This window comes from Palaemon carinicauda, chromosome 22, assembly GCF_036898095.1.
Source record: "Palaemon carinicauda isolate YSFRI2023 chromosome 22, ASM3689809v2, whole genome shotgun sequence".
NCBI lineage: Eukaryota > Metazoa > Arthropoda > Malacostraca > Decapoda > Palaemonidae > Palaemon > Palaemon carinicauda.
Window position 1 is genome coordinate 36,696,284 of NC_090746.1, and position 11,274 is coordinate 36,707,557.

The window sequence follows — 11,274 nt, forward strand, 5'->3', positions numbered from 1 at the left end:
GGTACACCAGGGTCCTCTTCTTCTCAATCTCTCCGACCGGCAGCACTCTTTTGCGAGTCGAGTTTTGGGAGAGAGGGGGATGGGGGTGAGCCAGAGGTGCACGGATTAAAACTGACCGGGCCGGTCAGTCGGTCACGACAGCGTCTGTTCGAATGGGCGACACTAAGGTCGAGGAGATCACCTGACTTCACCTTGCCAAACAAGTGACGGTCATGATGCGCGCGGTAATCCATTGGGGGTGCCATATCGGGACTTCAGGACAGAGCAATGTATTGTTCCAAGGAGTGCAGAGGAGGCAGGATTTTGTACTAAATACTTTAGAGAAATCTCGCTGTTCTAAGGGAGTTTATATATACAATAATCCTACCTATTCTGGCTTGCTAAAAATTAATATTTTAAATGATTAATCAGCAATGGACTGGTGCGATGGGCATACATCTTAAAATTAACAAACCTTAATTGGTATTGAGAAATATAAGATGCATTAATTCAGCAATATTGAAATATATATAAAAATTCAGTTTAGGAATTTAATCTCGACCCACGTAGTTTAAGGAAAGAACCAACATACGCCGGGGTTACTACTAAGGCCCTCTGTTGTGCGTATCTACGCTGTGACGTCACGAGCATGGCGTGCGCCACTGTCAACAAGTTTAAGTTTAAATTAGTCCTCCCTATATTCGTTAAAGAAAACTAGATGTAAGAGAGAATGTTTAAGGGGTAGCTATAGTATTAGTAGAAGAAAGCTAAAAATACGATTAAAAGAAGAGTGAAGAAAATTCTTCACACACATATATATATATATATATATATATATATATATATATATATATATATATATATATATATACATATATATATATATATATATATATATATATATATATATATATATATATATATATATATATATATATATATATATATACAAGGAAATTTTGTCATCCAGGAAAAATTAATCAGGCTATTTAGAGAAATTTTAACAGCTAGCCCTGGTAAAACTGCAATGATCGGCGAGTCAGTATTATAGTCTTTGGTCGCAACCTGCAAAACAAGTATATAGTCTTTGACCTTTATATTGTTGCAATTAGTTTGCTTGCACTCATATAAAGTATTGTGAGTAATTTCTATATTAGTAAAACCTACAGGATCAGAAGAAAATATATTTGTGGAAATGGGGATTTTTGGGTTGTTTTGGTGATTTTTTTATCATGAGGTTATGGGATTTTTAGACTAACCCATCTGGCAACACTGAACTTGACAACGGATATATCGTTGTTTATTTTTCCATTGTAACTTTGTCTTCAATCTCTTCTTGTGTCTGTGATTCTCGAAGTATAATACTCTATATAACATTTTGTATATTCTGCAAATTTTATTTTATAAGATAATTGTAATCTGTTTGGTAGTATTAAATAATATGAAAGTGTATCAATTGTGGAACATCCACAACATCCCAGCTAATGGTAGCCTTCCTCAGGAGACATTGCGATTACAGCTATATTTACGTTAAAAGTTGTATCGTAATTCCCGGTGGTAGGCGAATGGTGCAGGTTTTTTTAGAAGATCATCCTGTTAAGGTAAGAAATATCCCGTTGGAAAAATGAGTAAGTCTGTTTGAATTGTGGGTGAATTGTGTCATCATATAAGCTACCATAGACCTACGTTAGGTCTGGGTTATTGCATTGTTGTGGATTAAAGTTACTACCATAAACCATTAACTCATTGCTGAATGGTGTATATAGACTATCATCTCGGCCAATCATCTACTGTAGCATAATAGCCTCTTAATATTTGAGAAACTTGTCTGTAGTTAATATTTAGGTTAATGTCCAGGAGAGGGCCGCATGAAGATATCAGTGATATTCACTGTATTTTTACTAGAATGTGTAGGAATGTATGTAAATAGTGGTATACGAATGAGAATTTAGTGAAATTCAATAACAGTCGAAATATCGACTATCAAACTCGCGCTACTCTTGTCTTCCTCCCAGAATTTTTCTAAGTCTGTTGTTATTATTGACTGTGTCTTGTTTTTACTAAGCTCAAATGAGCCCTGTAACTACTATAATCCGCAGACAAACGTCCACTATGACGTCTTACACGTTTGGCCCCGAAAATCACTGTGGCCTTAAGGGGGCGTTGCAGGGGGGGGGGGAGGCCCCTGGTAGGCCTAGGTAGGGGTACAGGGCCCTAGGTTAGGTTAGGTGGTTGTACTAGGTTTGGTGGTTGTACTAGGTTTGGTAGTGCCCCGAAAATCACTTTTCTCCTCCTCCCCCCACCCAAAAACCCCGCTTCCCACTGGGGTCCCCCATAATTGTAGTAGTAGGTTTATGCTGACATTTTGTGTGTAAGAGTAAGTCTTAGTTTCCCATTTAGGTATTATTGTAGTGTATTACAGGGCAATGTAACCTAGGAAAAAAAACTACTTTTTCTTACAGGAAAAATTACGCTCTCTTCGAAAATGACACTCGTTCCCGTCGCAAATGAATAGTTTCAGAATTATATATATATATATATATATATATATATATATATATATATATATATATATATATATATATATCTATATCCTACGATAATGGGGGACCCCCAGTGGAACTCGGGGTTTTGGGTGGGGAAAACATAATGGGGAAACGATATATAATCGTAAAACAAGCCTTTTCCTCTCTATACATTACCTTCTTGAGTGTATAATAAACAGAGGAAAATACAAAACAGTATAGCTGGATAAACTTTGGAGGTGCCGTTGCAAAGACTAAGTCTCATGAAAAAATACAGTAACCAGTGCTGCCAACGTGCAATGTAGATCAAATGTTAACGTTTCATGCTAACATTAGCAGTGTTTTTCATTTAATTTTTCCCATTCTACTTGCCCGTTGTAGACGTTCTTGTACGTACGTTTGTATATAGCAGGTTTCGACTTTCTGCGCTAAAACCCCGCCTCCCTGAGCAGAGACTTTTCCTTCACCAATAGGATTTCTTCTTCTCTAATCGTGAAATGTAACTGTTCGTCTCTTTACCAGCTCTATGCAAGTCTATTATTTGATTAGTTATGTAATACCCTCGTATACATATTACGTTTGACCCCAGTATGACTCGTTTTATTATCCGATACCGTATAAAATCACCTCATTTTATATACCCATCAAATATTATTTGTTCCGTAACTGAAATACAAACCACGCTATATACATGGGGTAATTACTTCGGCGTAGCTGAATAACGAGCCATTAGAATTTTAACGAGGGTTTACTACCCCACCGCTAGTTAGCGGGGGGTAGGGAGGGGTAGCTTGCTAACCCCCCCCCCCCCCCCCCCCCTCACACACACTAGTGAATACTTCACTTTACTTTTGGGTCGGGTGGAGAACAGACCTGTCTGCTCTCTCCCTCGCTTTGACTGCCATTAATCTGTTTTTGCTTTTTCTTCCTCACAGTGTGTTTGAAGTTGGCGTCTATTACTGAATATGCTTACGTGTCCTGGACTTCCTGGCCGCCCTTGTGAGACCTTTATGTCGGCGGTCGACACTGATCCCCACACCTTGTGTCCTCATTGTAGGGGCCAACAGTGTGATAGCGGTAACGTGTGTTGAATGTAGGGAATGGTCTACCTCCCAGTGGGAGAGGTTTGCCCGGCGTTAGAAGAAAAAGTCTAAAAGGGATATTTCTCCTTCAGAGGCTTCTTTGAAGAGAGAAAATTCCAAGACTTCTTCTTCCGTAGCCCTTTCCTCCTCGGAAGCTCCCCCTCGAGCGGTCTCTTCCGAGAGGCCGGCGAGTGGTAGCGTAGACCGTATTGCTGTTGACCGATCCCGGGGTGCGGTAGAGGTAGTTGCCTCCCATAGCGAGGCATCTGCCCCTCCTCCCCCGGAGGAGGATTTAAATAATGATTTTTCTGTAAATAACAATGATTTATTACAGCTTTGGGCTTCCTTGGGGCTGCAGGGTTTGCCCTCCAGGGAAGCCCTGTTTGACATGATCAAACTAGGTGCAGCTGTCAAACAATCGCCAACTACAGTAGGGATAGATCCTCTGTCTGTCATTGACGTTGTTGTGATGGAGGCATCTGGTGGGTCTAGTCAAACCCCTGTTCCTGTTGCTGAGGTAGCTGAAGGCTTAGTTTCCCCCTCCAAACATCTTTCGAGGGAGGAACTAAGTCCTACGGTCTCTCCTGCCGGTGATTCTCCCCCTCGGGGGAGTTCACTTACAGAGACTCCTCTTCGGAGACCCTACGATGGTCAGCTCGCTGACCCCACGGCCCCTCATGGGCGTATAAGGCGGAAGGCTCGTCCTCCCCTTCGCCGTAGAGGTCTTCCTTCTCCTCACAAGGGAGTTAGGAGGCGCCTCTTCGGCTCGTCATCCCCACAGTCCTCTGCGGAGGAGACGACTCGTCGTTCGCCGATCCAGCCAGCTACCACCTTAGACCTCTCCGGAGATCGTTCGCGATCCCCTTCGGAGGAAGGTCGTCCTTCGGGACCCTGTGACCAGTCTCCCAGACCTGCTGACCTGCCGTCACCCTTTGAGGATGCTGATGCGCATTACGCGCCACCTAAACCTGCCATTGCGCAGGCACCGGTCCCTTTGGGGCATAAGGGACTTGAGTGCAAAACTGCGCCTCATACCCTTAAGCGCCAGGTTAAACCTGCGCGCCCTCATGCTGCTGCTGCCGTTCCAGACTTAGCGCCACAGCGCTCACCTGCGAGCGTGCGCGCTCCTGTTCCTGTTACGCGCCAGGGTTCCCCTGCGTGCCCACAACCTTCTGCGCTCCGGCGCCCACCAGCAGTTCCTGATCCAGCGCGCCAGCGCTCACCTGCGCACACGCGCCCACCTGCGCCCCAGCGCCCACCGGTTCCTGCCACGTCGCGCGCAGTCCAAGAGGCACCTAGGTTAGCGCACAGGCGCTCACAGTTACCTCTAGACTTGCTGCGCCCTTCTTGAGTTAGGCGCGAGGCACGCCCATCGCGTGCAGTTCCTGATACAGCGCACACGTGCTCGCCAGCGCGCTTCTACATCTCAGCGCGCAGTCCAGGAGCGCACGGGCGCTCACAGGTACCCCTGCGTAATCCTGTACGCTCTCCTCCAGTCGCGCGCGATGTTCCAGTTGCGCGCCAGGTTCCAGTTGCTTCTCGAGGCGCCCCATGCAACTCAACAGCGCACACCTGTGCGCCCATCGCAGCAGCGCACACCTGCGCGCCCACGATCCCCTGCGTGCCCAGCGTGCCCACGGTCTCCTCAGGTTAACATACCTGCTCAGACGGCTCAGCACTCACCTGCGCGCCAACGCGCAGACCCACCCTCGCGCTATCACGAGGCTGCGCACTTGCCCAATACTTCCAGATACGCGCCCACTCGCTACTGCTCACTCGCGCCAGACAGTACCGCATCAGGTTACTGCGCGCCCTCGCATCCAGCCCTCAACCCCTCCTCACGATCCAGCTCCTGCGCGCCACACGCCCTCGCCATCTCCTACACGCGTCCACGCCCATGCGCCCGCGCCATCTGCGCGCCTACGCGCCCGCGCCATCTCCTGCGCGCCATTGCGCCCACAAGCCCGCGCCACCAACCTCGCACGCCCGTGCCCATGCGCGCGCGCCCGCGCGAAATTCCTGTGGCGCACGATCCTTTCGCGCGCGACCCAGGACAGGGCTCATCGCGCGACCTCCAGCGAGATCGTCAGGCTGACAGGTCATCATCTTGTTCCCCTCCCCGCAAGCGCAGAACAGCGCACTCGCCAGAGGAGGGGCGGTTCCCGGACAAGTCTAAGGACTCTTTCTTTCCAGCTTCTTTTCAGGCGAACCTTCGTTTGTCGACTCCTCTAAGGGATCGAATGATCCCCTTTCCTCCAGTGGGAGTGTCTGACAGGGCAACTGTCAGCCAGCAGCCCTGGTTCGGGACCCTGGTCAGAGCTCTTATGCAGGCTATGAAGCCTGTGCTCTCTGACTTGGGTCACAAATCAGCGGCGGCTGCCTCTCCCCCTGAAGAGGAAGAGAGGAGTCCCCTCCGTGGAGACATCTCCGAGGGCTATCCTGTCTCCTCGCAAATCCTTGCGTAAGGCTCCTTCTCCCCCCCAGACTTTCTCTCCCTCCTTCTCCCCCCCAGACTTTCTCTCCCTCCCCTGCGGGTGAGGATTGCCCATCCTCAGGAGAGTCGGACAAGCCGGGGAAACTCCGCCTCTTCCTGAGAAGTCTTCTCGATCAGGGGTCGAAAAGAGCCTGCATCCACCGTTACTCGAGTCCTGTATCCCTCCCAGGAGGGAACCGAAGGACTCTTAAGACGATTCCCAAGTCGTCGGCAAGGATCAGACAGGAGCCAGCTAGACCTTCGGAGGATGTCCACGAGTCCCCCCAGGAAGAGCCACTGGGGATTGGAGACTTTGCTGCCAGTCCTTCAGGAGGAGAGCACCAAGAGTCAAAACACGCGTTCTGGCAAGTTCTGACCCTCATGAGGAACCTCAACGGGATTCCGGACCCAGAGATTCCTCCTCGTGAGGGTAAGGACATGGTCTTGGACCGAGTCTACGGCACCCAGAAACCCTCTAGGGCCAGTGCAGCTTTGCCCTGGTCACAAGGGATGAAGAGTGCCAGAGACAAGGTCGAGGGCCAGCTCTCTGAGCTTGCCTCCTCCAGTAGATCCAGCGCCGGTAACAAGCTCCTCCCTCCTCCTCGAGTCCATCAGAGGAGGTATTTTGAGATCCTTGAGGAGACTTTTTTGGGTCTTCCAGTTCACCACTCCGTGGAAGAACTCACTGGGGGAGTCCCTCTAGAGAGACTCTTCAACCAGCACGTGTCCTATTCAGCTACTGAGATCCTAAGCCAGGAGAATGTGATGAAATGTGCCATGCAGGCAACTTCGTGGCTTGACATCTGGCTGGGGTCTCTGGGCATCCTGGTGCAGTCTGAGGACCTGTCCAAAGAAAGCACCAGGAAGGCACTGGAGACATTCTTGCTCTCAGGCACGCGGACCATTGAGTTTCTGGCCCACCAAGTCTCGAGCTTGTGGGCCAACACGATTCTCAAACGACGGGACGCAGTGGCTGAGAGATTCCACTAGAAGGTCCCCAGTTCGGACGTTAGCAGGCTCAGACACTCTTCTGTGCTTGGTAAGAGTTTGTTTGAGCCTAAGGACGTGGAGCTAACCGCTGAGAGGTGGAGGAAGTCCAACCAGGATTCCCTCATCCATAGGGCCCTGACATCGAGGCCCTACAAACCTCCAGCAGCCCAACAGCCCCGTCCAGCTAAGGACACAAAGAAGACGACAGCAGCAAAGCCGAAGGTTTCTAAGCCCTTTCCTGCCAAGAGCAGAAGGAGCAAAAAGTCCTCCAGGGGCGGTAAGAACCCTAGAGGAAACGGCCGAGGCCGTAGACACTAGGATTGGCATTCCCCCTGCATGTCCACCAGTGGGGGGATGCCTACAAAGTTGCGCGGCAAGGTGGCAGCAACTCGGGGCAGATATCTGGATGATTTCCGTAATCGGTCAGGGTTATCGTGTCCCGTTCACGGCTTCTCTACCTCCCCTGACAGCGAATCCAGTGTCATTGAGCTCCCTTACTATAGGATCAGTAAGGGGGCAGGCCCTCTGGGCAGAAGTCCAGACCATGTTGAAGAAGGAAGCTCTCCAAGAGGTAGTGGACGGGTCCCCAGGCTTCTACAGTCGACTCTTTCTTGTAAAGAAGGCGTCTGGAGGTTGGAGACCAGTCATCGACCTCTCAACCCTGAACGGGTTTGTCAAACAGACTCCATTCAGTATGGAGACGGCAGACACGGTCAGACTTGCAGTGAGACCACAAGACTTCATGTGTACACTGGACCTGAAGGACGCGTACTTCCAGATCACAGTCCATCCGTCTTCAAGGAAGTACTTAAGATTTTGCCTAGACGACAAGATCTACCAGTTCAAGGTGCTGTGTTTCGGTCTCTCCACAGCCCCTCAGGTGTTCTCCAGAGTGTTCACCCTGATATCATCGTAGGCTCACAGGATCGGCATCCGTCTCCTTCGTTATCTGGACGACTGGTTGATCCTAGCGGACTCGAAGGTAACCCTTCTTCGCCACCAAGACAAGCTTCTCGAACTTTGCCAGGATCTAGGGATCATGGTAAATCTCGAGAAGTCCTCCATGCAGCCCTCTCAGAAACTGGTATACCTAGGCATGGTCATAGACACCAATCTCCACAAAGCCTTCCCATCAGACGACAGGATAGCAAGGCTGAGGAAGGTCGCGAGGCCTTTCCTTAATCGAGAAGAACTCCCAGCCCAAACGTGGTTACGTCTCCTCGGCCACCTCTCCTCCCTGGCCTGTCTCGTTCCCAACGGTCGCCTCAGAATGAGATCTCTCCAGTGGCGACTCAAGTCCCGGTGGAATCAAGGACACGATTCCCCGGACACTTTGGTCCCTGTGGGTCATGCGGAACAGACAGACCTCCAGTGGTGGGTGGCAGATGAGAACCTGCGAAAGGGAGTGGATCTTCTTGTCCTTCCCCCGGATTTGATGTTGTTCTCGGACGCATCAAAGAAAGGGTGGGGGGCCCACGTTCTGAACCACAGGACCTCAGGCCTGTGGTCAGAATCAGAAAAGTACCTTCACATAAACCTTCTAGAAATGAAGGCCGTGTTCCTGGCACTTCAGAAGTTCCACCAAGTCCTGGTGGGCCACTCTGTGGTGGTGATGAGCGACAACACCACGGTGGTGGCTTATATCAACAAGCAGGGAGGTACCTTTTCAGAACAGCTATCCCATCTTGCAGTAGAGATTCTGAGATGGTCCGAAGTCCACTCCATCACACTAGCGGCTCGCTTCATTCCAGACAAAAAGAATGTGCTCGCCGACAGTCTGAGCAGAGCGACGCAGATAGTGAGCACCGAGTGGTCTTTGGATCGTCTAGTAGCCAACAAAGTCCTGACTTTGTGGGGTTCCCCGACGGTGGATCTGTTCGCTACATCATTGAACTTCAAGCTCCCGCTGTACTGCTGACCAGTCCCGGACCCCAAGGCTCTCTGGCAGGATGCCTTCCAACAACGGTGGGACAACATCGATTTGTACGCCTTTCCCCCATTCTGTCTGATGAGGAGGGTGCTCAACAAGACCAGAATATCGGTCAATCTATCGATGACCCTGATAGCTCCGCTATGGCATCACGCAGAATGGTTCCCGGACCTTCTGCAAATCCTCACGGAGGTTCCGAGAGAACTCCCTCCATGTCACGAGCTACTCAAACAACCACACGTCAACATCTTCCACAAAGCCGTAGCTTCGCTTCGACTTCACGCCTGGAGACTATCCAACATCTCCTCACTGAGAGAGGATTTTTGCAACAAGTTGCGAATAGGATGTCTGGACACCTGCGCAAGTCATCCGCAGGGGTCTACCAGGCGAAGTGGCGAGTGTTCTGTGGTTGTTGTCGTGGAAGGGGTATCTCTCCACTCGATGCCACTATTCCAGCAATAGCGGAGTTCCTCGTGTATTTGCTTAAAGGAGTGGACATTTCTTCCTTGCTGGAACTTTCCCTTCTCATACGAAGTTAATGAATTTACCTGCCCTCAGTCGGAAGTGAGACCTCCTCCATGGAACGTGGTTCGAGTTCTCAGGTCTCTGAAGAGGCCTCTCTACGAACCATTACGCCAGGCTTCAGATTGCCACCTTACCTGGAAGACGGTGTTCCTGCTAGCGTTGGCCTCGGCCAAGCGAGTCAGGGAATTGCATGGTCTCTCGTACGACATCGCTCATTCAAGGGGATGGGGGGAGGTAACGTTCAGATTCGTCCCTGAGTTTGTTGCCAAGACTCAGAATCCGGGAGTGCCGGACCCTAGGTTCGACTCTTTCCAGGTTTCGAGTCTTCGTTCTGTAACAGATGACCCAGACCATCTCCTACTGTGCCCAGTAAGGAGTCTGAGGTTGTATCTTAAAAGAACAGCTGCAATTCGTCCCCAGGTGCAAGCCTTGTTCGTGAGCACTGGGAAAACGAAGAGGAGGGTCACTAGGAATACTATCTCGGCCTGGATTCGCAAGGTAATACACCTGGCCTTGAATCCCGACCCTTCTCCATCACGTCGCCCTAGAGCGCATGATGTCAGGGCCATAGCTACGTCCCTGGCCCTCAATAAAGATTATTCAGTGACGCAGGTCCTGCAAGCTAGGGTGTGGAAGCATCAGACCACCTTCACGGCCCACTACCTGCAAGACGGGACACACAGGAGGCTCGATACGTTCTCTATCGGCCCTGTGGTGGCTGCACAACAGCTGGTCTAACCTCAGGCTCCTTAATAGACAAGTAGCAGAAGGTTGAGGGCATTGTTACCCGGTTTTAGTCTGCGTGAATGAAAAGATCTGTCTGGCCCTTATTCTTTTCTTCATCCTCTCCTCCCTTGGAGAAAGCAGCATCCTGGGTTCTCTGCATAGCTGACCTTGAACCACTGCAGGTAAACCATGCTCCCTTGTGTTCCTAGTATTAAGTGTAATACATGTCCCCATACCCTGACGAGGTGGTATTGGGAGAGTCTTAGCCTAGATTTCCATCTGAAGAACTCCAGGTCAACTTCCTAGGACGAGTCACTTCCTCACCTTCGCACACAGCTTATGTAGGCTGCAGCAGTTTCACAGCATGCTAGCGAGGCGCAGGGACTCCTTATTTCCTTAGTACTTACAAACTCGAATATGGAGTCCCCGGGCAAAGCCAAAGCCAGTATGGCAGGGACTTACCTCTCTTCCTAAGGGTTGAGTTACCCCATGTAAATAGCGTGGTTTGTATTTCAGTTACGGAACAAATGACAAATTCGTAGATAATTTTTATTTTTCTTAACTATACAAACCTTAGCTATTTTTACATATTTGCCCGCCAGCCCTGTCCCCCGGGATAAGTCCTACCTCTAAGCAAAGTGAAGCATTCACTAGTGTGTGTGAGGAGGTGGGGGGGGGGGGGTTTAGCAAGCTACCCCTCCCTACCCCCCGCTAACTAGCGGTGGGGTAGTAAACCCTCGTTAAAATTCTAATGGCTCGTCATTCAGCTACGCCGAAGTAATAAGGTTTGCATAGTTAGGAAAAATACAAATTATCTACGAATTTGTCATTTATCATACATTCCATTTGATCGTCATATATTACTTTTATACATTTTGTTATTACCTTGTCACTCCCATATTTCACATAAATACTTGCTCTGGACAAGTTTCCCATTCTGTTCAGTCATGTTTACTCTCTAGACTCCGTTGCTTTTCTGTTAACCAATCACGAACCCATACGTATGTAAAGTTTGCACATGGGGCGGGTTAATATTTCCCTACC

At 49.5% G+C, this 11,274-nt stretch overlaps 1 long non-coding RNA gene across 1 annotated transcript in view; it reads left to right on the forward strand.

Annotated features, from left to right (window-relative positions):
- Positions 1 to 1,262: 1,262 nt before the first annotated feature.
- The window catches only part of LOC137616410 (uncharacterized), a 351,177-nt gene continuing 341,165 nt past the window's right edge, over positions 1,263 to 11,274 (forward strand). Inside the window, exon 1 of the long non-coding RNA XR_011039426.1 lies at positions 1,263 to 1,580. This is a non-coding gene — a long non-coding RNA (uncharacterized lncRNA). The remainder of the gene's footprint in view (positions 1,581 to 11,274) is intronic.